General features: G+C 42.1%; 1 protein-coding gene across 4 annotated transcripts in view; it reads right to left on the minus strand.

The window, feature by feature from the left end:
• Positions 1-27,993, minus strand: part of LOC132122762 (rho guanine nucleotide exchange factor 12-like) — a 61,874-nt gene that overhangs the window by 32,557 nt on the left and 1,324 nt on the right. The gene's annotated exons all lie outside the window — the stretch shown is intronic.

Raw genomic sequence — 27,993 nt, forward strand, 5'->3', positions numbered from 1 at the left:
ATCTGAGAGGGGTGTACTTCTTCTATAGCCCCTTTGCTCAGTAGAGCTAACATTTCCTGTCTCAGCACCGCCATGTCCATCGGTTTCATCACCGTGGAGAGAATTCCGCGGAAAGGGGGCGGGCCTTTCCGAAACTGAATGGTGTATCCGTGACAAATTGTGCGTAACACCCATTGAGAAATGCCGGGCAAGCGTTCCCACGCGGCCCGAAACAATATTAGCGGTTTCAACATGTTCGTTTCCTGCAGCGCTGTTGCACACATAGAAATGTCCGGGCACGAAAGACTCATGGTGTTCGTGCACAGGGGAAGTATATGCAGAGCAGGCGTTGTATCTCGTTGTACGTAATCCTGAAACGTGTCCACGGCAGGAATTAGGCCAACAGATTGAGCATCGGGCTCTGCCGCTAGCGAAACAGCGGCGGCTGAGCGAGCCGTCATGACGGGCCGTTCGATGAAGACCCTTTGAAGCGCTCCTCGAGCTCTGAAAACTGGATCGTGCATAGTGTCTGAGGAAGCGATTGGTGTTATAGTTGGCTCCAATGCTGTTCGAGGCGCTGTTTGCGGCGAAACAGTCAGGGTTTGAGCGTGGGGACTGCAATGAGAGTGTTGGATGCGCGAAAGCGGTCCAACAGCGCTCTCTAGCGGAGGGCACAGTCCCTGGCAGGCAGCGAAAAAATCAGGAGCTGCTGTTATGTGCCCGAGGGCGAGAGGCCTTGGCCGTCGAACTCAGGTTCAATCTTTTTCGCTGGCGTTGTTGAGCCGGTGGAACAACCCTAGGGCCCCAGTCCTTGCGAGGGGGCGCCATAGGTGAAGGCTCTTCCCGAGAGGGCACTTGCTGGCGGTGAGAGGAGGTTGAGCGAGAACGCGCGGGCGCCTGACGGCGTTCAACCTCTCTGGGTCTGCGGGGAATCAGCTGGCGGAAAGCGGCTGATTGTTGTTTCGCTGCTGTGAACTTCTCCACCACTGAAGTGACCGCCTCTCCAAATAAACCGTCCTTAGACACAGGGGCATCCATGAGGAAAGATTTATCTTTTTCCTTTATATCGGTGAGATTAAGCCAGAGGTGGCGCTCAACCGTAATTAATCCAGCCATGGAACGGCCCACTGCTCGAGCAGTATGTTTGGTAGCACGAAGCGCCAAATCAGTAGCTCGCCGTAGTTCCTTGACCGCCTCAGGTGTAATGCCGTCCCCCTCGTCCAATCCTTTTAACAGCTCCGCTTGGTAGGCCTGAAGGATCGCCATGGAATGAAGCGAAGCAGCCGCTTGACCAGCGGCCATATAGGATTTTCCCACTAAGCTAGACGTGACTCGACACGCCTTCGAGGGGAGGAGGGGGCGGGACTTCCACGCCGCGGCCGAATTAGGCGCAAGATGTTCGGCGAGAGTCTCTTCTATCGGCGGTATCGCTGTATAGCCGTGACTCGCCATGCTCGAAATGGTGGCGAAATCCGCGGCTGCAGCGTTCGTGATGCGCGCCGCAAACGGCTGTTTCCAGGACCTCGAAACCTCCTGGTGGAGGTCCGGGAAAAAGGGTAAAGGCCTCCGGGGCTGCGCAGGTGTCCGACTAGTTAGAAAACGGTCGTCCAGCTTCGAAGAAGGTTGGGCCTCGGCCTTCTCAACCTCCCATTCCAGCCCCAATGTACCCACTGCACGGGAAACCACATCCAACAGCTCACTGTAGGAGGGGGAAACACGCCTCTCCTGTCCACTAGGAGGGAGAGGGCTCGTGTCGGCCGCGAAGTCCTCAGACCCCGAGGCCGCAGTGGAAAGAACGTCGTCATCATGGCGGTCACAACCGAAGGAGATGGCACTACATGCCCCCGGTGTGGGCCGTAAATCCTCACAGGAGAAAACGACAGGTTCAAAAGTTTTCCTGTGTATTAGGGTAGGGGAGAGCGAGCGATGTGGAGAGTAATTTTCCATCGCTGAACTGTCCTCGAGCTCCATGTCACACGTGTCACCCCAAGCTATCACCTCGTGCGGTGCCTCGGCAGTCGCAGAAGTGGTGTGGCGGGGGTTAGACACGGCGACATCGGAGAATACATCTACCCTCGAGCGAAGGACCCTGAGTCGCAGGCCATCGCAATGGGGGCATGAAGAAAGGCCGCTAAGCGCCTCCTGTGCGTGGTGTAAGCCTAGGCAGACTACGCACCTGTCATGAGTGTCCCCCTGAACGATGTACCTGGTACACGGGTCCTTGCACTTCTTAAAACTCATCGCGTCCGCGGAGAGGAGTATACTGCTCGTGATGATTCGCTGAGAACGCGAGACAATAGGGCACAGAAGATTCGCTTCGTACTGAAGGAATGAAATCTGAGGTAAATGGCGCGCGGCACCAGGTATATATATGCCACCGCATGACTGGGCGGTGCCACGCGCTATTTGGCCAATAGGATTGGCGGGATGGTATAGGGCTTCAGACATTCGTCACACCGAAGGTGTTCCCATACGTGGTGACGTCACCGCAGCATCGAAGTGACCTATGAAAGGGAATCTTAAATATACACACATATAATATTAATAACCTCTCATTAAAATAATAAAAAATACATTAGCAATCTTATTTAAAATTAATATTACAATATTAGCATTTCAATATAAAAATATTATTATTATTATTGTTATTTTAACATTTATATTATTAAATAACACTTGTACAATAAACAATTTTGCAAGCCGTGTTGGGTCATCAATCACTCTCGTCAATGAATAATACGCTTTTTATAATTCTTGTAGTAAACTGTCTGTATAACATGAGCTAATTTAATTTCAGTGATTATGAATGTATCATGATGTCATCATAAAATTGTTCTAACTGTATTTTATTGATTAGCATTAGATTGACTACCCTGCTCTTTTGATATCAGCAACAGCATTAATTAAATCATATCGTCAACTGTTAAATCAGCCCAGCTTTAAGTGCACTGACTGATGGCACTGTGTATTGTGTAGTGTTGAGTAGTGTACTCTTGCTGTGTGCAATCACTATTTGCTTAGTTAACTTCCTGCTAGGACAACAGATGTGCCCCACTGCGCTAATGTAGCCCTATTCATTACACACACATCAATTAAGAGGCTCCACATGAGTCCTGCTGGTTCTATATCACAAAGGCAAGCCTGCATACAGCAGTAGCTATGACTCCAGGTCTACATTTACATTTAGTCATTTTGCAGATGCTTACAATTGGGGGATACATGTCTAAAAGTAGCCTCCACAGTAAGGTGAGGTGAGGTGGGGTGAATGTGTTAAACAGTGCCCTGCTTCCCGCTCACAGGCCGTGTGAGAAACCTCTGTTCTCTAGGCCAGTCAATGAGGGGACACATTGCTGAAGAAGCCCTTTGTAGACCTGTCTGACTGCGTCTACATGAGAGCCACTGTACTAACAGCCCTCTGCAATTCCCTTGACCTGGGCTCACAAGCTTGACCCGTGAACCTCACAGGACACCAAACCGACTGCAAATAATGTGCAAAATGAGAAACATCTCTGAGAAACAATCACTTCAGCATTTTAAGCGATGAAGGGTCAGCTAAACCTCACATTTTCCAATCAGCCTGAAAGCTTGTCGATTTTGAACTCATTCTACGGTCAGCCAAACGGCCGGTTCATTACAGGACAGTATCAGAGAGAGTTGACAGCACACCCTCACAGTGAAGTGTAAGACATTTGTAGTGTTTCTTTGAACTCAGGGAATAATCGCACAAATGCTTAACTAACTTTTCTAAGATTGCTTCAGAGGTCAGCAAACTGTGAAATTAACACTGCAGCAAAGTAATGGAAAGGCCTCTGTGGGTTTAGCCCACCCTCTCTGAGGCTGGTAGATTACGCAGGACAATTTGTCACTGCTTGTAAACTAGATAAATCTAATGAGAGAGCAGCCGTCGATCACTGACTTTTTCAATTAAAACTCAATTAATAAAATTAACCTCCCACTCCCAATAGGGCCCATGATTTGCACATTTACTCTAGTTTTTAATTTTATGTAAATCAATAGTAACCATGTCTTTTAAGATACAAAAAAGGCAACATTTATACGTTTATACGTATTACATGCTATAACTCAAGTCTTTTGAAGCAGATATCTTTGTGTGTACCAACAAAATTTAAGTCACCATTATTACATGATAATTTTCCCCTCAGATGAGCTGTTAACTGTAACGGTTCCAAATGGGTCATTGAGTTCCAAACAAACCAGTTCAGTTTATTAACCGGACCAACAGTTTATTGAAAAGAACAGTTCTAAATGAACAATTTGATCACTGATCTGGTTGGGAACAACTGGGATCCAGTCACAGTGGTTTTCGAATTATTAGCTCACTTGAGGGCAGGATTGTGAGTGAATAGTGACTTTTTGATGACTAGACTCTGAATACTGTAGAACTTGTAGGAGTTTTTGTCATTTTGCCAAAAAGCATTGTGTTAGATGTTGAATAGAAAATATAAACCTTCACATGAAGATTCTTCAAAATCTCTAAAAAAAAAAAAATATAATAATTTCCCGGTTCAGAGAAATCTCTTATCTGTACCAAGGCTGCATTTATTTGATCAACAATACGGAAAAAACGGTGATATTGTGAAGTATTCTATTTTCATACATTTCAAAGTGTAATTAATTCCTGTGAATTAATTAATTCCAGTCTTCAGTGTCATATTTTTCAAAAACCATTCTAATATTCTGATTTGCTTTTTATTGATGAACAGAAAGTTAAAATAAATGGAATTTGTTTGAAACTAAAATCAATATAAATGTCTTTACTGTAACTTTTGATCAATTTAATGAGTCCTTGCTGAATATCAAAAAACTAACATATCTTACTGACCCCAAACTTTTGAACAGCAGTGTACATACGGGAACTTCAGAAGAACATGAATTTGAGTAAATGACAATTGTCATTTCCAGATGAACTATCACTTTAAAATGAAGAGTCAAAACAATTGTATAGTTCTTGAGTCTTCAAGCAGGGGCCGTGGTGAAGCACACTGTTCTTCCTTGTATCAGAGCTCTCTGTAGTGACACAGAATCCTTTTAAGAGCAGTTTGAGGGAACTGAATGGGCCATTTATGAAAGAGCCTGTAAAACGTTCCATAGTCCGCTCAGCTAAAAACCTCCCGCATAAGAGGAATGGAAAAGTAAATCCAAACAACGAAGCAGCCTATAATCCTTCATTTTACATGTTATTCTCTCCCTAATGAATCATGCGTGCTGATGGTATACATAAGAATACTGCTATTTGTGCCCAGACCACAACTGTTACACAACAGTTATGCTTGTGAATGAGTTTATTTATTTTTTAGTCTCCAACTGGTCTAGCCTCTCTTATAGAAGTTTGTTTCCACCATGCAAAAAAAAAAAAAAGGGTTTTTGAACAATTTTTTTAATCAGAATTTTGAGTTTACATCTTCAGTTTATATCTCACAATTCCATTTTTTTTATGTTTCCATTTACGCTTTTATTTTATTTTTAATCTCAAGATTCTAACTTTATCACAATTACGATATAATATCCCATAATTCTGACTTTTCTTATTAGAATTAACAAGTTTATCTCACAATTTTGAGTTTATAAAGTCAAAAATGCCAGATATAAACTAAGAATTGTGAGAAAAAAGGACAATTGTTAGAAAAACAACAACACATTTTTTATACCTTGCATACCATACATGTATAGTTAGACGAGTTTGCTAAATTTAGAAGTCAACAGCACTGTCTGATGCAAAGGAGGCCATCTTCACTGCTGGAGAAAGAGGGGGTGAGTTGGAAGGGTAAATAACAGCAGAGGGGATTGGTGAGGTGGAGGGGGTGGGTTCTCAGCTCAATTGAGGTTTTGTGTAATAATGGAAAAACGTTTCACACAAAGCCAGAAAGGCCTAGATAAGGGACATCCCAATTACTTGACTCTGAAAGGCGTTTTTGTCAAAAACCACTTGAACGAAAAGCAGGATACAGGTCTTTTGCTACGCCATTCCTTCTCTGCCACACTTTTATGGAAGTTCAGCATTCAGATTTCTTTAGTGCATGCATTGTGTGTGTGCATGTGATGGTATTAAGCTCAAGTTGTGCTGGGCAGGCTGGCAGGAAGATAGGAGGTGTGGAGAGTCGAGGGATGATTTAAGTGCTGGCTAGAGCGAGAAGGAGCATTGACTTTGCAGAAGAAAGAACACTTGCTGTTTGTATCCAATTTCCAAATATCCAACTTATGACATCACCACTGTCCAGCATTGCCACATCACTCCAAATCTCAAAGGGGAAGTCGTGGCCTAGTGGTTAGAGAGTATGACTCGTAACCCTAAGGTTTTGGGTTTGAGTCTCAGACCGGCAATACCACAAGCAAGGCACCGAACCCCCAACTGCTCCCGGGGGCCGCAGCATAAATGGCTGCCCACTGCTCCGGGGGTGTGTTCACGGTGTGTGTGTGTTCACGGCTGTGTGTGTGCACTTGGGTTAAATGCAGAGCACGAATTCTGAGCATGGGTCACCATACTTGGCTGTATGTCACTTTCACTATCTTACCACACACCACAGGACTAGGACTAACAACATAGCCTTGTAATGACGTGCAGTAATGTGTGGATTCAATATATGTTAAAAAAAAAAAAACATGGAAAGATTTAATTTATCACAAAATATAATTTTGATTTAATTCTTAAGTATACAAATTATGATACAAATTAACAACATCTTAAGTTAACATTATAGTGCAGTAATATTATTGTCATTTATATCATGCTGTCCATAGACATAAAAAAAGAAATGAAAATAAAATAAAACCTAGAAGATTCCCTTGTAATACATACATTTAAATTAACTTTCTATATAAAAATAAGAGCTGATTCCCCATGAAGTGAAAATATTATTTTTCTAAGAAATAAAATCACATAGATGAACATAGTAACCCAGTAAATGTACACTACAGCCTTTCACTTCTCCTTCAAATATCAAATGAGGAACTTGCTGTTAAACTATAAGGACAAAACCAACTGCTCCAAGAGACGAGGTCTCATTTGCAGATCTCAAATTTTGGCTCCTTGAGTCAGTGAAAATAAGTGAAGCAGATGTGAACAGAAAAATAAACATGTCATGACAAAATGTAGATGTCTCTTCACAGAAAAACAATCAAGTCATTTAATACATAAAACCTGCATGAATGGCCATTATAAACCAAAATGAATAAGCAAATCCTGGAAAGCGTCTAGGCACAAATGCTTTACGGACAGATAGGAGAGCAGAGTCTTTATGGCCCCAAGTGCACCAACTGGCTCTAACAGGAGTCAACATTTGCTCCAAACATCAGCTGGTAAAACCCATTAAACAGTGCTGACTGAATAATGACATGATCAAACAAGAGCAAAGTGAGTATGTGTGCATTTGTGAGAGTGCACAAACACCGATACAGTCTACATAATAATGGGAAGCCAGAGCAAAAGAGAACAGAAATGAAAAGGTAAGTGGATGTAGAATTGGCATTTGGGGTAATGTCAGATGACACAGGTCGAGCTGGGCATCTGAAACGAGCAGAGACCTCCCCCAAGTGACATCACAGTGAGGAATGGTGTAGGTGGGGAGGGGGGGTGTTTGTAGGTTGGGGGATTGGGGGAGTGCTGAGCAGCAGCAGAAGCGGCCTGGGGAGATTTTCCTTTTCTGCTCCAATAAACTCAATCACCCATCTTGACAGGGCTGGAGGATGTGCATTTCTTCACGCTAGATTGTCTGTTTAAGTTCTTTGATATTGCAGCAGGAGGTGGGAAAGCAGAGAGTAAACCAAGTTCACAACACACTTTGTCGCCACCAAGGTCAGCAGGACAAGCTGACGCCAAGGGGTAGTCAGAACTCGTAAGATCCACGGCTCCCAAAACAAAAGATCACAACCGACACGGGTCCTTCTCAGTCAAAAACTAAAAGACAGGCAGCTTGCTAATTAGAAGAAACTAAAGAAGCTTCATGTTCTGCTACTGTAAGGGTGTTTCGGCCAGCCAGGTTGGCACTGTTTATGCAGAGCAACCCAAACAAGACACTGCAGGCACCTTTAATTAGCATTTATTATCTTAAACCTCAAAACGTCATATTCACACAGGTTTATTATACATTATAGCCCTGATTCTAGCTGCAAACCTTTTGGCTAGAGTATGTTAGTGGAGCAACAGTTATTAAATATGTGTTATGATGAAGCAGCACTGAAAAAAAGTACTCGGTTACTAAACGTAACCTCGGTTCTCTCTAGAAGAGCGAACGAGTACTGCGTCTTAGCTAAGACGCTACGGGAAAAGTCTCTTTTCACGAAATACTGAAGCAAAAAATTATCCTTAATTTTGTATTTTTGTAAAGCGCATTTGCAGCAGTACACAGCCATAGGCGAGACGGCTCGTTTGCTCATTGGCTTGTTCTGCGGCAACTGCACAGCCTATCGAGCGGAGGCTGATGCAACATCAGACCAATAAGGGCGCTTCGCGCCCTTCTTGCCACTTCCCGCCGAAACGGGTGTGGCCCAACCTATAAAAGGAGCTCGAAAAGGCTGACTCACCTGATTTATTTCATCGCCGAAGCGAACCAGAGTGAATCGTACGCACGGCAGAGAACGCAGTACTCGTTCGCTCTTCTAGAGAGAACCGAGGTTACGTTTAGTAACAGAGTACGTTCTCTTACGAGAGCACTCTCGTACTGCGTCTTAGCTAAGACGCTACGGGAACCCAATGTAAAACGCCGTGCGCGCAGGGATCACACACCAATAAAATATGGCGTCAACTATCCATCTTGATAGAGTCTGTCTCGAAACAGCCATTCCCTTGGAACGTCCACCGAACGAGACAAACAGCTGCTCCGTCTGCCGAAAGGCAGCAGAGCGAGACATATAAGCTCTTAAAACCCTGACAGGGCAAAGAAGACTCGAGTCTCCATCCTCCCCTGACACCGGCAGGGCAGACAGGGCAATAACCTGAGCCAGAAACGGTGTGTTGAGGGATTTTGGCACATAACCGTGCCTAGGTTTGAGTATGACCCTTGAGTCATTGGGCCCAAACTCCAAGCACGACTGGCTCACCGAGAGCGCGTGCAAATCACCCACACGCTTCACAGAAGCGAGAGCCAACAAGAATACTGTCTTGAACGACAGATGCTGAAGGCTAACCGATTGGATAGGCTCAAAAGGGGGACCCTTCAAGGCCTCCAAAACCGCCGCGAGGTCCCACCTAGGGACTGACGGAGGTCTGGGAGGATTCAGCCTCCTAGCTCCTCTGAGGAACCGGATGACTAAATCGTTCCTTCCTATTGACTGACCGGACGCCGTTTCAGAAAACACTGCGATGGCCGCCACATAAACTTTGAGCGTGGATGGGGCTCTGCCCTTATCCAACAGCTCCTGTAGGAAGGAGAGGACCTCCGTCACCTCACAACTAAGGGGTGAATAACCTCGAGTTGTGCACCAGCTGGAGAACACCGACCACTTCGAGGCATACAGACGTCGTGTCGACGGAGCTCTAGCCTGAGTGATGGTATTTAGCACTCCCACTGCGAGATCAGCGGGTAACCGTTGAGTGCCCACACATGGAGGGACCACAACTCCGGTTGAGGGTGCCAAATCGAGCCCCTGGCCTGCGAGAGGAGGTCCCTCCTCAACGGTACCGGCCACGGGGCGACATCTGCTAACTGCATCAAATCTGGGAACCATGGTTGGTTCTTCCAAAGAGGTGCTACAAGCAGTATTGAACATCTCGTTTCTCTCACCCGTTCTATCACCTGCGGAAGGAGGGAGACGGGAGGGAACGCATAAAGCGGGCAGCACGGCCATCTCCGTGACAACGCGCTTTCGTTCTTGGAAAAGATCGCGGGGCAGTGAGCGTTTTCGTGGGACGCAAAGAGGTCCACCTCCGCCATGCCAAATCTCTCCCACAACAGCCGGACTGTTTGCGGGTGTAGAGACCATTCGCCCGTAGGAACATTGCCTCTGGACAGCCTGTCTGGACCCAGATTCTGCAGTCCAGGCACATGCACTGCTCTCAGCGAGCGCACGTTGCGCTGAGCCCAAACCAGGAGGCGTTCCGTCAGCCTGCACAGGTTTCTGGACCAGAAACCGCCCTGGCGATTTATGTAGGACACCACGGACATGTTGTCCGAACGGACTACGACGTGGTGATCCTTGATATGGGGACAAAAGCGCGTCAGCGCGTTCTCCACTGCCAGCATTTCCAGGCAGTTGATATGATGGAGCTTTTCCCGTTCTGACCATAGGCCAAAGGACGGTCTGCCTTCGAGCAGCGCTCCCCATCCCGAAGTGGAGGCGTCCGTCGACACCATTTTCACACTCGGGGAAGTCCCCAGGATTACACCTGATCGGTACCAGCCGTTCGCTGTCCAAGGTGCTAGAGCCGCAACACAGCTCTGATCGACCTTGAAATGCAGCCGGGCAGACACCCACGCTCTGCGCGGCACCCGAGCCTTCAGCCAAAACTGCAGGGGGCGCATGCGGAGCAGGCCCAGTCGCAGAACCGGAGATGCTGAGGCCATGAGACCCAGCATCTTTTGACAGTGTTTGAGCGACACGGTCGCGCCGCAGCGGAAAGAACTCGCTGCGCGCTGAATGCCCATCGCGCGCTGTGGTGACAGCCGCGCCGTCATGGAACACGAGTTCAGAACTATACCCAGAAACAGGATCATCTGACTGGGGTTCAGCGAACTCTTCGCCCAATTGACACTGAGGCCGAGCTTCTCGAGGTGATCGAGTAAAACGGCCCTGTGGTCCACGAGCTCCACTCGTGATCGGGCCAGAACCAGCCAGTCGTCCAAATAATTCAGCACTCGTATGCCTCTGAGTCTGAGAGGAGCGAGCGCTGCATCCATGCACCTCATAAACGTACGAGGAGCTACGGACAAGCCGAATGGCAGGACTGTAAACTGGTATGCTTGGCCCTCGAAGGCGAATCTCAAATATCGCCTGTGGTTTGACGCTATCTGTATTTGAAAATACGCGTCCTTCAGATCTATTGACATGAACCAGTCCCCTCTGTGAATCTGCGCGAGGAGCTTCCTGGTCGTGAGCATTTTGAAACTGCGTTTCATCAATGCCTTGTTCAGCTGTCTTAGATCCAGTATGCTTGCGCATTGCAGAAGACACTGAGGCAGTCACAACTCTTGGAACTGCAACAGCGGCGCGCTTGGGTGAGAGCTCGGCCGCAGCGGAACTCGAACACCGGCGCTTTCCCAGCAGTGCTAGGATGCTTTCGGGGCTTCTGGCTTCACCGCAATCCTCTGCCGCGGCTCCCGCGGCGCGGGGCGACGGCTTGAAGAGCGAGAACGGGATCCCGAGCTGCGTTGCTGACGCTATCGCGATCACGCAGCAGGAGGCGGTGGGCGTGACTGAGAGCTCTGTGGTCCTCACCCAGACAGGAGACGCAGATGACGTGACGATCTCCTTCGCTGAGCGGGGCTCTGCACGAGCCGCACGAGGGCATCTTTAAAAAGACGCAGCTCTTTTGTGAATGTGAACACACACACAGGATATAACAGAATAAGGATGTAAAGGATATGGGCGCCGGATAGCGCAGCAGGAACGGCAGTGGAATGCGGCGATGCCAGCGGCTTCAGGATGGCTCGTCCTGCTGATATGCTCTTCCAGACGGCGCTTGCTTCCTCGTGATCCAGCGATGCTTGAGCTTCGCTGAAGAGATGAAAAATCAGGTGAGTCAGCCTTTTCGAGCTCCTTTTATAGGTTGGGCCACACCCGTTTCGGCGGGAAGTGGCAAGAAGGGCGCGAAGCCACCACTGGTCTGATGTTGCATCAGCCTCCGCTCGATAGGCTGTGCAGTTGCCGCAGAACAAGCCAATGAGCGAACGAGCCGTCTCGCCTATGGCTGTGTACTGCTGCAAATGTGCTTTACAAAAATACAAAATTAAGGATAATTTTTTGCTTCAGTATTTCGTGAAAAGAGACTTTTCCCGTAGCGTCTTAGCTAAGACGCAGTACGAGAGAGCTCTCGTAAGAGAACAACCTTCTACTCTTAAAGGGGTCATATGATGTTGCTAAAAAGAACATTATTTTGTGTATTTGGTGTAATTAAATGTGTTTATGCGGTTTAAGGATAAAAAAAACCACATTTTCCACATACCTTACATTATTGTTTCTCCTCTATGCCCTGCCTTTCTGGAACTTTGATTTTTTTTTTTTTTTTAAAGCTCATCGGTCTAAAAAGTGAGGTGTGCTCTGATTGGTCAGCTATCTGGTGCATTGTGATTGGCCGAATTCCTCAAGCGTGCAACGAAAATGTTATGCCCCTTGCCATAATGTGATGCGCAGTGTTGGGGAAAATTACTTTTAAAAGTAATCCATTACACTTACGTTACTCCCTAAAAAAGTAACTAATTACGTTACTTCGTTACATTTTAGGTACATATTTATAGTGTGTTAGTTACTTTTGCATTACTTTCGTGTTACAATTTAAATATGAGCAGGGCTTGAATGTTTTTAATATAAGAAGTTTTATATAGTAAATGTAAAAGCCCTTTCACACCAAAAAGTGTAATGAATAAACCTCAGGCTGAAGAAAAAGTAAATTCACGTCTGTACAGCAGAACACAGAAGAAGAAGGTTCAACCCTCTTCAGCAATAAAAAAAAACAAAAAAAAAACTGAAGCACAAGCTTATCTAAAGTTATTTTTGTTTATAAGTATGGTTCACCAGTGCTGCCAGCAAGCGTGAGGTCTGACTCTCCCAGCACAGTGTCGTCTCTGTGGCGTGAGCGGCAGAGAAGCAACACTTTCAGCTGGCTGTACTGCAGCCGACTCGTCAATAAATAAGTACAAAACAGGGTTTCCAAGCACCTGATGCTTATGGACTTTTAGGAATTATAAATATGAGCATAGTTCGTCTGTTAATATTATGCACTTTTGGTTTGTTGTTTTTTGATTTTTTGTTACTCAGACGCAGGCAGTGCGCTGCATGAGACAAAAAAGTAATATAGCCAAAACCACCGCATAGCCGCTCAACATGCATCTACTGTACAAGCATGTTGATTTTATCAGATGATGTTGCGATTATAAATGAGACTGACTCCTAGTTAACATGTATTAATGGGTTGTTTAGTCACTATTTAGAGTGGAATTTTTCTACATTATTCCCTCCTCAAGACAGTATAAAATAGGGCATTCAAAGTCGATCTACTGCAGTAGCCTATTTCCTTTCTCAATCAGTAGAAACCTCATACTCCTATGTCCGTTGGTGCAACCCAAAATACAATACATGTAATGCCTCTTTTGCTCTGACATTGTATCTGACCAGCAGCTACAGCAAGAAAACAGTAATGGCGGACTGGTGCTTCTCACTCAGGGCAGTGTCTATGATAATAGGTCAGAGATTGCAAAATGTATAAAAAAAAAAAAAAAATGAGTGGGTGGATTTTTACCATTATAGGATGGTTGTTTTTACAAACTGCGGCCACACAACTGTGTTCAAACTAGGGCCAGGAGATATAGGCAAAAAAAATGCATCAACGATATAATGTTTCATATCATTTGTTATTGATAATTATTGAATTTTTTTATAACCTTTTGTAAAACAAAGAGCAATATAATTGCATACATAATAAAACAATACACTGTATTTTTAAATTAACCCCGTTTTATTTAGACAACTATTTTTTTTGTTTTAGAAGTCAAACACACAATAAAAATTAAACAAATCTAATTTCTAATGTTTGATATGCAGATTAAATGGGTCTTAAGGAAAAATTTGGCTTGTTTTCGAGGCCACAGGAGGGTGCAATAAGCAAAATAATGCAGCACATTGTAATTGTTGATGCAAGGAAATAAGTGTCTATTAAAAAACCTGCATTATATCGAAATTAACTCCTATAAATCAAATATATATATATATAAAATCAGAAATTGTATAAACAATTCTGAACAAAACGGCATCATGTATTTTTGCATTGCTTTATACAAAGAGCTGAATCGCTCATCACGCAGATTGCATTTAAAAACATAAGAGATGCAGTGAAATAAACCCCCACAAATTTGCGATGGGATTTCTAAAAGTTTAAACTGTTTTAACTTTGCATGGCTACATCTTGTGTGAGAAGCAAGTGTATATTTGTCCATCTAAAAATGCGCTAAATATGCATCTGTAATCAAGATCTTCTCCGCATTGAGCTCCTATATTTCTCTAATATTTTCATTTTGTGGGCTAGACTAAGAAAAACATTAAAATGTTACTTACATCATTATCACTGGATCTCATGCCCCACTGATGACTCTCCCTGATGCACTCCTAACATTCAAATGCAAAAGTTTATTTTAAATTCAATTCGGCATGTGGTCATGTTTGTGTGTGCTGTCTGCATCACCCATAACGTGTGCCTACATTGTGCACTATATAGATAATTTTTTAATATCGTTATCGAAGGTGTACCGTTGATGAATATTGATACCACCAGGCCTAGTTCAAAGACCTTATAAAAGTTAATTTTGCATAATAGCTCACCTTTAATATTCCAGAATTACCAAATTTATTCTTTAAAAAACACCATATAGAAAATCTGTAATTTTGGTGCATCAGTTCCACGTTAATCCTGCAGCCAACTGTCATAGCATCTCACAACAGTGAAACACGCAGCACACAGGATTAATCTCGGCCCAGTGTTCCCCCCCTTGCCACGCTGCCCCAGAAACTACATAAGATTTAAGCATCCACACAGCGTGAGAGAGAAGAGGACAGGCAAATAAATCATATCCAATCGGCTTCTGCAGAGAGGCAGTCGTCTCTTTCTCCACACACTTTTCAGTCACAGCGTAATGCACCGGTGAAATACAGCACAGCAGTCTGGGCTCCACTTGGCACAGAAGCCCAGTGATTACATAAGCCAAAACTGCAAAACGAGAAGGAATATATCAGACCTCCACGATATGGCACAGGGAACAGATAATATTAGATGTTCATCTTGATGTTGAAAATAACACTGGCAGCAAGCTTCAGTATAATTTGACCAGCTACAAATCTCCCCTTGAATCATACCATTGCTAAAGACTTGCACCTTTACTGAGATTTGGTATCGGCGAGTGCATGTGAGCATTGACATCTACATTACAACACCGCAAACTCTCGGTCAACGTCCCTCCCCCTCTCAACAGCCAGGGGGCTATTGGCTTTAGCTCTGCATTTCACACTCACTGAATCTGAATCTATGTTCAAAGAAACCCTGTGAAAGAACTCTCCAAACTCGGCTGGCCTTTGCTGTACTGCTTGGAAAACCAAATTTTAAAACTCTATTGATGTGTTAAGGTCACAAACACTACTGGTAATATAGTTTCAGTCTCAGTCCATAGAGGATTATTCCTGGGCCATCTGAAGCATGGTGTACACTAGTGTTGTCAAAAGACCTTCTTTAAGTACTGGTGGTACTGAGTACCAGGTCAACCCGGTTCTTGACGCATACAATGCTATGATCTCCGCGAAGCAGAAAACGCAGACGGAATCTCAAAATCCAGTCAAGAAAAATAAACTTACATTTTAATATGGACAGTCACGGAATTTGTCAAAGTTAGCATAAATTAATCAAATCAAATCTCCATATGGACCAGTATCTGTAAATGTTAGATTGAAAGTTGGTTGAAATATGAATCCTGCATGTTCTGCACGTCTCTTTGTGAATGAATGAATGGCAGAGAAGTGCAGGTTTGTTTACTACATAGACTTAAGCGTGTGACGCTTGCAGTAATGAGGACATAAATACATAAACAACATCACCAGAACTGTTCTGAGTCACTTCACAAACATTTTACGGTTTCATTTGAGTAAAACCAGTGTAAATTTAAAGGTATTCACGGTAGCCCGTCAAAATAAGTTAATTACTTACTAAATAACTATTATTTAGTAGAATGTATGTGATACTGCTACTACTGTTGAAAAAAATTATAAAACTTTTTAAAGAAATAAATCACACAATAGTTCTTCCATGTTTTAATTTTAATAGCAAATCCCCTTTACAATGTGTTTAAATTTCATTAATTAAAAGACAAATTAAATTTGGGTGAAACATGTTTATTGTTTTTCATAATTATATTACTTGTAGAAAAACTTTAAACAACTGTTAATGAGTATAAAGAATGGCATTGGTTTTATTTTTAGTGATAAAAAGTGTTTTTTAATTAGCATATTTTTGTGTTTTGCTTTGGTACCGAAACTAGTACAGAGAACCATGGATTTTCACTGTGACAACACTAGTGTACACTAAATAGCAATAAACTGATTGGTTGGCAATTAAGCATCTTTCAGGAGTCAAGGTGCAGAGCTTTTATGTCAGTCAGGAAACAAAGTTTGTTTACCAGTTATCAGAATTGATTGCCAAAGTTTACTAGGTTACTGACAATACATTTTAAAAGATATAGGCCTACAATAATTTGAAGATGCACCCAAGATGATATTGAATGTTTGCTTATAAAATATGGGTTAAAGTCTCAAGTATCTGCAAACACCATCTCATTTTGATGGCTGCATTTTCTCACAATGAAAGTTCATGTGACGATGTTCAGACAGAAAAGTGGTTGTCTTTGGCCAGCACTATTTTTGAATTAGTTACCACATTTCTGCACACTGCTGTACATTGTGGAGGCATTTATGTCAGAGGTGCATTACCAAACATCATGGGAAAAAAACGTTAGTTGCTTTTTGACATGTCAGTTGGACTGCCACTTCCTGTCTAAATTAGGAGTTTTCAGCTGTTTTGATACCAAAGAGCAGGGTTGGCTAACTTCGGTCCTGGAGAGCCAGAGTCCTGCAGAGTTTTTGCTCCAACCTTGATTAAGACTCACCTGTCTGTAGCTTTCTATTAACCCTTAGACCTTGATTAGCTTGTTCAGGTGTGTTTGATTAGGGTTGGAGCTGACCTCTGCAGGACTGTGGTTCTCCAGGATCCCTGCTGATCCCTTGCTAGTGACACATTTCCTAAAATATAGTGCCAATGGCAACTATACAGTCGTGGCGAAAAGTGTTGAGAATTACATGAATATTAGTTTTCAAAAAGTTTGCTGCTAAACTGCTTTTAGATCTTTGTTTCAGTTGTTTCTGTGATGTACTGAAATATAATTACAAGCACTTCATACGTTTCAAAGGCTATTATCGACAATTACATGACATTTTTGCAAAGAGTGAGTATTTGCAGTGTTGGCCCTTCTTTTTCAGGACCTCTGCAATTCGACTGGGCATGCTCTCAATCAACTTCTGGGCCAAATCCTGACTGATAGCAACCCATTCTTTCATAATCACTTCTTGGAGTTTGTCAGAATTAGTGGGTTTTTGTTTGTCCACCCGCCTCTTGAGGATTGACCACAAGTTCTCAATGGGATTAAGATCTGGGGAGTTTCCAGGCAATGGACCCAAAATTTCAACATTCTGGTCCCCGAGCCACTTAGTTATCACTTTCGCCTTATGGCACGGTGCTCCATCGTGCTGGAAAATGCATTGTTCTTCACCAAACTGTTGTTGGATTGTTGGAAGAAGTTGCTGTTGGAGGGTTCTTTATTCATGGCTGTGTTTTTGGGCAGAATTGTGAGTGAGCCCACTCCCTTGGATGAGAAGCAACCCCACACATGAATGGTGTCAGGATGCTTTACTGTTGGCATGACACAGGACTGATGGTAGCGCTCACCTTTTCTTCTCTGGACAAGCCTTTTTCCAGATGCCCCAAACAATCGGAAAGGGGCTTCATCGGAGAATATGACTTTGCCCCAGTCCTCAGCAGTCCATTCACTATACTTTCTGCAGAAGATCAATCTGTCCCTGATGTTTTTTTTTGGAGAGAAGTGGCTTCTTTGCTGCCCTTCTTGACACCAGGCCATCTTCCAAAAGTCTTGGCCTCACTGTGCGTGCAGATGCGCTCACACCTGCCTGCTGCCATTCCTGAGCAAGCTCTGCACTGGTGGCACTCCAATCCCACAGCTGAATCCTCTTTAAAAGAAGATCCTGGCACTTGCTGGACTTTCTTGGACGCCCTGAAGCCTTCTTTACAAGAATTGAACCTCTTTCCTTGAAGTTCTTGATGATCCTATAAATTGTTGATTTAGGTGCAATCTTAGTAGCCACGATATCCTTGCCTGTGAAGTAATTTTTATGCAAGCAATGATGGCTGCACGCGTTTCTTTGCAGGTCACCATGGTTAACAATGGAAGAACAATGATTTCAAGCATCACCCTCCTTTTAACATGTCAAGTCTGCCATTCTAACCCAATCAGCCTGACATAATGATCTCCAGCCTTGTGCTCGTCAACATTCTCACCTGAGTTAACAAGACGATTACTGAAATGATCTCAGCAGGTCCTTTAATGACAGCAATGAAATGCAGTGGAAAGGTTTTTTTTGGGATTAAGTAAATTTTCATGGCAAAGAAGGACTATGCAATTCATTTGATCACTCTTCATAACATTCTGGAGTATATGCAAAAAAAAACTTAAGCAGCAACTTTTCCTATTTCCAATATTTATGTAATTCTCAAAACTTTTGGCCACGACTGTACACTTTCCAGGTATACCACAATTCTCAGTGTAAAACTAAACCGTTCAGTAAGACACCCACGGTTCAATACGTGCATGTGAACTAAGTTTTGCATTTAAACAATTTCTGTGTGTGAGTGTGTTTGTTTCATTTTACTCCAAATTGGCCCTGTGACTGTACTCTCACACACTGAGATGAGGAAACGCCTCCCCGCTTGTAACGTGCATTTGACACACACCAAACATTTTCCTTTGTAATGACTTGCAGTGAGAAGCATTTCTAAAACCTGTTGCCCAACAAACAAAAAAATTATAACATGCTTTTACTCCACAGCAGCAGTCACCAAACTCGGTCCTGGAGAACTGGTGATCTGCAGAGTTTAGCTTCAAATGGCCTCAACATATCTTCCCTGGATTTTTCACCATGGGTTAGCACTAGAGTTCTATATTTAGAAATCAGGGGAGCCGATGGCTGATATATGATACCGATTGTTTTGGCCTATTTATTTTATCTCATAAAAGTAAATTTGAGCAGATGATTGCAGATTACAAGATAGTAATAGTAGTAGTAGCCCAATTTAGAGTAATAATACATGGTTCAAAACTTAATCACGTTCTCAAAACAACTCTGAAGCATGCTTTTTGTTTAGGTTTACTGACAGACACCAGTGTTTCCCACAAATTGCAAATGAATTCTCTGCCAGCAGAAGGTGCTGTTGGACTGGAGATATAGCTGTTTCCCCGGTAACGGCTGTAATCAAAAAAGTGCTGCTCACAAATGCTACTTTATCAGGCATTACAGGAAAGGCAAAATGAAAATGACACTGAAGCTTTTCTGAAGACAGCCGGTTCTTTTCAAAGAAACATTCAAATAAAACACCCACGCTGCATTTTAATTATGAAATGTGAAGCGCTTATTTTATTCAATAAAGTATAAGCCTTTTGGGAAATCTAATATACACAATAAGAGCTTGATTCGCTGGTTCAGGTGAGTTTGCAATCATTTGCTCATCATCATTTTAACGGATGAATGGGAAAAAGAAATCGACCAAACATACTGGCCAGAAAAATCGGCATCATATATCGGCCATCAGCTGCCCTGATTTCTAAATATCGGCCAGTGAAGAACCCATATTGGTCGACCTCTAGTGCCAACCCATCAGAACCGAACCAAAAACCGTTGTTAAACGAGAACGAGATCGCGTTTACATCACACTAAGGTCCGTTCACAATGCGTCCTTGACCACTTCTGGACCAGGACAGGCTGATTGGATAACATTCTTGTCTTTTCAATGTGTATGTGGACAAAATCTGGATACAGGTCGCATAATTGCATAAACAATTAAGAACAAAACAGCATCATGTATTTATGCACTGCTTAATCAAAGAGCCAAAGCACCATTCAAACAGATTGTATTTAAAAACATGAGACACACAGTAAAATGGAATAAACCTTCACAAATTTGTGACGTGTTTTCTAAAAGTTTTAACTTTTGTAACACAAAATGTGCATTCATGGCAATCTTCTATGAGATTTTTGAGTTACTTCTATTCATAGACTTTCAGTTGATTTCACAGTGCGGTCTGGGCTTCATGACCGTCAACTGAAATTTTCTATGCTGCCAGAGAAACCAGAATATCCACTCAGCACAGACCAGCTTTCCTCCGAACTATGATTTTGTGCATTTTTTTAATGAGATTCCATTGGGCAAAACTGGTATTCTTGTCCAAATCCGACTTCAAACATTTTTGTCAATCTGCAAACTTTAGGATTTCCAACCTACCCATCAAGACAAAAAGAAAAACCAATTTCTTTATTTCAGTTCAGAAGGGTGTAAGACACGAGGCAGCACCGCCGAAATCACAATGAGGGCTTTGACAAGGCAGATGACTCATCTGCTGCTAAGCTTACATGCTCATATTTATGTCTGACAATGAAGTAACTAGGTGTGTTTCTGAGACTTTCAGCTGCTTCACCCAAGGTAAAGGTAAGCATAGGTGTGGCCCAGTGCTGTAGTGAAAGGCCCATTTGTCTGGAGGTGGAGGGGGCAGGGGAGAACGGAGGGGAAGAGTGGAAGGCTGGGGGTGTTGGACATTGTTGTGCCTCAGCAGGGGCTGGTGATCTTTACTGAGACAGACCTGGTGCAGAAAGAGCACCGGAGAGGAGGAGTGGCTGTTGTGTGCATGCCAAAGTGGCAGCAGGGTGTGAGGCTGGTCCACTCCACTCTTCATTTACAGAGAGCATCTGTCAGCCACTATGGCCACAAGGATGAGCACACAACAATATCATACTGAAAACATCAGCACAGTGCTTCATAAATCCTCAACATGAATGAGCTGGGCGTGTGTCAGGAGAACACAACCATCATGCTGACATTATGCTCTAAACCTATAGAGTGGGCCGACCGGTTTTGTGTTTAGGAATAATGGACGTGATCACAGCACATGTACACCCTGTACAATGTACAGCAGCTTAATTAACAACAATGCAGCTAGATTTATATACTAGCTAAAATACTAACTATATGCAAGTTAGGACAATCAAACCTAATCAGAATGCAGATTTTGGTGCCTCATTTCGATGCCTCTTAAACGCCTGAGCGATCGTTTGAAATATTTGTCCTGGTTCTCCGAAATGTACACAAGAAGCATGGGCGTTGCTAGGCTCTTTTAGCTGGGCTATAGCATTTAGCTCCATAAACTGTACACAAATTCACGATCGCCTCAGAGTCAGTCCCCTTAAATTTCATATGAAAACGGCAGCAAACCTGTCTCCTCCCCGTCTTTCAGCGCAATCCGCAGACCACAGCCGAGCAGTGCGAGCGGACTCAAACAGAAACAGAGGACACAAGGTGTGTGTTTACTGGTAGATTGTTAGAATATATGTATCTTTGCAGTTCTTTGTCATAAATAGTTTACAAAAGGTCAAGAGGGAGCAATCGGTTTCCCATCTACTGTAAAGTTTTTGCTCTGTTCAGTGCTCATCACACCACAGCTGTTTCCTCTAGCGAAAATCTAGCCGGTGCTGAAGTGAAATAGCTGGGCAGTTGGATAGCCAAATTATAATAGGCCGCCCAATAAAAATAATGATTATTATTTTAATTTAATACATTTATAAGAGAATGAGCCTAATATTTTCTTGACTATCGACAGAGACATCTGCTATCGTCGATATCTCCTACTATCATCGATACACTATACTATCGTCTATCAGGACAACCCTAGTCTCACCAGATTATTATTAAAATGAACGGCAAAATGAATGTTTGGAAATGTAAACTGATATTTCCTTCAGGCATTTTACAGCAAAAGATATAAATAACTGGCTTAAAACCATTTTATGGGGTGAAAATACTAATGTGCCTAAGACTTTTGCACAGTACTGTACTTTACAAACAACATTGTTGATACTTTATAAAGAATGACCATACATCTATTCACAGAACTGATGAAAGACAGTGACAGACAGCACTAATTTAAACTAAATATAGATACAGTAGAAATGTTCTGTGTGGTTTTGTATTAAACAATGGCCCAGATCGTGAAATACATTTATTAGCCTTAGAGTAAGGGAAGTTTGGGAAATGAAAGCATCCAAGGAGCGTTTGAATGCTATGGATTTAGTTTAAATATTTTTTTTAATGTTCTTTAATGTTATCCATAGTTTTTATTTTTTTAGTTTTTTTTTTTGTTCAGGCACCAGTACAGTTTTAAAAGTATCGATACGGCACCGGTATCGTAAAAAACCCAATCGATACCCAGCCCTAAAAATAATAAAACAATTTAAATTAAATAAAATATAAATAAATAATAAAATATATAATGTTACACACACACACACATACATACAGGTCCTTCTCAAAAAATTAGCATATTGTGATAAAGCTCATTATTTTCCATAATGTAATGATAAAAATTAAACTTTCATATATTTTAGATTCATTGCACACCAACTGAAATATTTCAGGTCTTTTATTGTTTTAATACTGATGATTTTGGCATACAGCTCATGAAAACCCAAAATTCCTATCTCAAATAATTAGCATATCATGAAAAGGTTCTCTAAACAAGCTATTAACCTAATCATCTGAATCAACTAATTAACTCTAAACACCTGCAAAAGATTCCTGAGGCTTTTAAAAACTCCCAGTCTGGTTCATTACTCAAAACCGCAATCATGGGTAAGACTGCTGACCAGAAGGCCATTATTGACACCCTCAAGCAAGAGGGTAAGACACAGAAAGAAATTTCTGAACGAATAGGCTGTTCCCAGAGTGCTGTATCAAGGCACCTCAGTGGGAAGTCTGTGGGAAGGAAAAAGTGTGGCAAAAAAACGCTGCACAACGAGAAGAGGTGACCGGACCCTGAGGAAGATTGTGGAGAAGGACCGATTCCAGACCTTGGGGGACCTGCGGAAGCAGTGGACTGAGTCTGGAGTAGAAACATCCAGAGCCACCGTGCACAGGCGTGTGCAGGAAATGGGCTACAGGTGGTGCATTCCCCAGGTCAAGCCACTTTTGAACCAGAAACAGCGGCAGAAGCGCCTGACCTGGGCTACAGAGAAGCAGCACTGAACTTTTGGACAAATTTTGCATGTCATTCGGAAATCAAGGTGCCAGGGTCTGGAGGAAGACTGGGGAGAAGGAAATGCCAAAATACCTGAAGTCCAGTGTCAAGTACCCACAGTCAGTGATGGTCTAGGGTGCCATGTCAGCTGCTGGTGTTGGTCCACTGTGTTTTATCAAGGGCAGGGTCAATGCAGCTAGCTATCAGGAGATTTTGGAGCACTTCATGCTTCCATCTGCTGAAAAGCTTTATGGAGATGAAGATTTCGTTTTTCAGCACGACCTGGCACCTGCTCACAGTGCCAAAACCACTGGTAAATGGTTTACTGACCATGGTATTACTGTGCTCAATTGGCCTGCCAACTCTCCTGACCTGAACCCCATAGAGAATCTGTGGGATATTGTGAAGAGAAAGTTGAGAGACGCAAGACCCAACACTCTGGATGAGCTTAAGGCTGCTATCGAAGCATCCTGGGCCTCCATAACACCTCAGCAGTGCCACAGGCTGATTGCCTCCATGCCACGCCGCATTGAAGCAGTCATTTCTGCAAAAGGATTCCCGACCAAGTATTGAGTGCATAACTGAACATAATTATTTGAAGGTTGACTTTTTGTGTATTAAAAACACTTTTCTTTTATTGGTAGGATGAAATATGCTACTTTTTTGAGACAGGCATTTTGGGTTTTCATGAGCTGTATGCCAAAATCATCAGTATTAAAACAATAAAAGACCTGAAATATTTCAGTTGGTGTGCAATGAATCTAAAATATATGAGAGTTTAATTTGTATCATTACATTATAGAAAATAATGAACTTTATCACAATATGCTAATTTTTTGAGAAGGACCTGTATACATATACATATATATATATATTAGTGGTGGGCATAGATTTTTAATCTAGATTTATCTCACTGTGATCTTGAAATTAATCTAGATTAATCTAGATTAAAAAGGCTAATTCAAATTCTCCCGAAGGCATTCAGAATAGGTGTGTTACCCAAATAAAATTGACAAACAGTAAGTCTTTGAGAAGGGGTTTATCAAGCTAGGTGGTGCATTAGAAAAGGGGCTCATCTCCTGTTTCCAAAATGCATCACAAAGTGCTTGAAAAAGCTGTAAACTAATTCCACATTGAACAAGATGCAAACAACCTTACGCCTGTTTCACACATACTCCGTCTGCACTGCGTATGCATTGCATATTTTTTTACGCACCCATGTTAACGGATTCCAGTTGCGTTCCAGGAGCGTTGTGTCTGCAGCAGTGCAGCGATCGTTTACGTATCGAGTAGCGAACTGCAAACGCGTCCTGTGTGAAAGCACATCGAGTCCGTGCTGCACTTTAATTATTTGTGCTATTTACACAATGTTTAAGTTTTTTTTTCAAGTTTGTAGGTGTCAAGGTACAGAAACCAAATAATTAAATGTAAAATAGCACTGGATAGTCTTCAATGTAAAAATTAAATATACAATCAAACCTACATTTATTCAGACAACCAACATTTCTCACATTATTACTGTTTTGCTATATATATCAAAAATTATATCTGGTGTCTGAATAATTTTTGGTTTGACTGTTAAAACTACAAAGTAATTCAGTCAAGAGCAGTGAGTGGTTTTCATTTTCATTTTCTTGGATCAACATTACAGCAGCCAGTAGCTAAATTAGGCGCGGTCACTTTAAGAGATGATGAACGCATCCAATATAATACACATCCCATTTTTTTTCCTCAACTGTTTATTTCACTTAAGAAATAACTGACAGTTTTTTCAAGCATAATTTCCAAGGTGGATATTTTGACATATTTTGTATGTATTTGTCGGCACAAAGTCGATGTTCAAGTGTTTTGAGACGTCTTTCTCTGTGTGAGCCCTGAACACCGCGAGTACTGAATTGGGCTCTTTCACATCTTTTTGTTTGTTCAAACTGCGATTTGTATTTGTTCGTTCAGTTGCAGGAGGGACTTCGAGGAGAACTTCACAGAAGAGAGCTCGGTTCAGTGTCGCTGTCCGTGATATGCGGCTCTCTCTCTCTCATGCGCACAGAACACATCGCGCGAGTAACCAGCTACTCTGTTCAGCTTTTCCACATCTTGTTTTTGGATGCTTTAATGTTTAAAGCGGCAAGCGGTAAGGCTTAAAAACACGTGAAAAAGACAAGCTTTCGTGACGATGCGCAGCAGTGGCCCGTCAACTGTCCTGAGCATCTTTTTATGCTGGCCTCAGCCAGTCGGTTATATAAAATATCAAGGTGAAAGTCATCATAGCTTTCATAACAGCTCCCAACCCAACTTTGAGAATAGATTAACGGCGATATTTTTTTATCCCCCGATAAGAGTCTCACATTAACGCAGCACGTTAACGCCGATAATGGCCCACCACTAATATATATATATATATATATGTAAAATGGCTCATTCTAACACGCCCCCACATGTCTACATTAATGGTCAAAATAAAAATGCCTTCATGACGTTTTACCCAGTGAAACTGCAAACATTACTGTATCATTGTTAACTGATGCTAACTATTTTACATTACTACCAAAGCTACAGCCATAAGGACCAAAATGCATTTCACTTCAGAATGTACTAATGACAGTACAGTTTCAAACATTATAGTGTCATTAGTGATGCTATGCATCAGAGCTCAGCAGCATGGCTATTTTAAGCAACATGGTTTTAAGCTGCTCTCTGCTTTTCACTGATGAACAGGAAACACATTTCAGTAATAATTCCTCCGAGTATAAAAAGGAAGAACATAAAATTAATTCTGCTGCACAAGTGTCTGCAGTGTTTAATTCAACAATTATTAATTATTATGGTGGGAAATTTTTTTTGAAGGAGCAAGAATGTAAAATATCTATTATTTTTTCTTTAATACTTAATGACTTAATTTATAATAACTTAATGAATTCTAATGAAAAAAAATCATTAGGTTGTTAGTTTTATTTATTTATTAATTTTCATTAAACATGTGCTGAAATGCTAGATACTATACAAGAACGATGTCTAGGTAAAACAATTTTTCACAGACTTAAATGGTGTTAACCAATCTGCTTTCAGGATATCCTGTTATGTCTTACATGTCATTCTTCAGTGTAGGGGGGTGAAGGTGAATGGGGTCTAGACACAAAGAAACAACAAATGACTTTGAACTGGCATAACCTTAGGATTAAAACAGAACAACACATGGCTGAAGGTAACAAAGGATGCATTAGCCACATACATCATGCCATACAATGCATCACCTGCAGAGATTAACAAATCATCTTAAACTAGGCCAGTGTGGCCGTAACTGTTCAATCCTGATATTGCTACTCTACTATGAAATTAAAGGTAAGTCAACAACATCACGCAAGCAAGCCTCTCCGAAAGAGTTACCTTCCAGTGCTTGTGTTGCAATCCCTGCAACACTGAAAGCATATCTGTCATCACGGAGATGATCAGACAGACAACCAGTCTGCTGTTCCACAGTGACGTCAGTGGCAAAGAAGAGCTGCTCCAACGGCCAAGTATACCACTAGAAAACACTCTCTGTCTGACCATTTTCAGCCATCATGAATGAATGAATAGTATGTGAGTGCTGAACAAATAGTGGTTATTGATATGTTTATTGAACTTTCCCTTGACATAGTTTCCACTAATAATTTGTTATGGAAAAGTCTGAATATAATCGATAGCAAATTGTAGAATGATTAAATTAAACAAAACTTCTCACTTATTTGTGTTCTGGTCTAAAAAGCAATAACCAAGTAACAAGTAATGCTATGACCCAGTCGTGGGTTTTGCAATAATGAAATGATAGAGGGAAATACAATAAAATACAACATTATTTTCTTCTAAAACACCTGTCCATATGAAATGATAAATAGCAGTTCAGTTCAGTGTTGTTACTGTTAACAAAGTATTAGAAATTGCTTTCAACAACTGAAATAAAGATTAAAATAAAATATAAATAAAGTGAAAAATCTATGAAAATTTTAAAAGTTGCCTTGGCAACTAAATGAAATAAAATAAGTTAAAGCTGAAGTACTAAAATTAAATAAAAATAAATGAACGTTTATAGAAGCATTAAAATTCACTAAATTGACAAAAGCACAAAAACTATAAAAGTATATAATACTGAAATAAAACAGGTACTTCAATGGTATGAGTAGTTACTATTTAGTATTCAAAAAGCAATATGGCAACTGAGTAATTGTGTCCGAATATGAGGCATTCAGAAAACAGTAGGCAAAAAGAGTAAATAAATAATTATAGAGCGCATTACTTCTAACCCTAGGGTTGTGGGTTCGAGTCTCGGGCCAGCAATACCATGACTGAGGTGCCCTTGAGCAAGGCATCGAACCCCCAACTGCTCCCCGGGCACTGCAGCATAAATGGCTGCCCACTGCTCCGGGTGTGTGTTCACAGTGTGTGTGTGTGTGTTCACTGCTGTGTGTGTGCACTTTGGATGGGTTAAATGCAGAGCACGAATTCTGAGTATGGGACACCATACTTGGCTGAATGTCACGTCACTTTCAAAACAAACCCTCCTACAATGCCACAGAATCTGTCAAAGTCTAAATGTTGCCACAATAAATGAATTTTTAAGTGCTATAGGCGCCACTTGCTCACCGTGGATAGATTGTATTTGTTAACTTAATTTTCACAGTTAAAAAAACAAGCCAATAATAGATCATGCAGCATGTCTGTAAATGTATTACACAACACACCTGTAAACCTACAGAACTATACTCGAGTGCATCCAAATTTGCGCACATTTGTAGACTGTCCATTAGAAACTGACTTATCAAAATTGGAAGCAAAGCACAAAACCGGTCAAGAAATGGACTTCACGACCATAAACCTACACCACACACACATAATTAAAAAAACATTCCAATTAAAAGCTCAATGAGGACCAATACAGTTCACCATTCAGAGAGTTCAAAACACATGTGGGCTGTGATGT

This window comes from Carassius carassius, chromosome 41 (genome assembly GCF_963082965.1).
Source record: "Carassius carassius chromosome 41, fCarCar2.1, whole genome shotgun sequence".
Classification (NCBI taxonomy): Eukaryota; Metazoa; Chordata; class Actinopteri; order Cypriniformes; family Cyprinidae; genus Carassius; species Carassius carassius.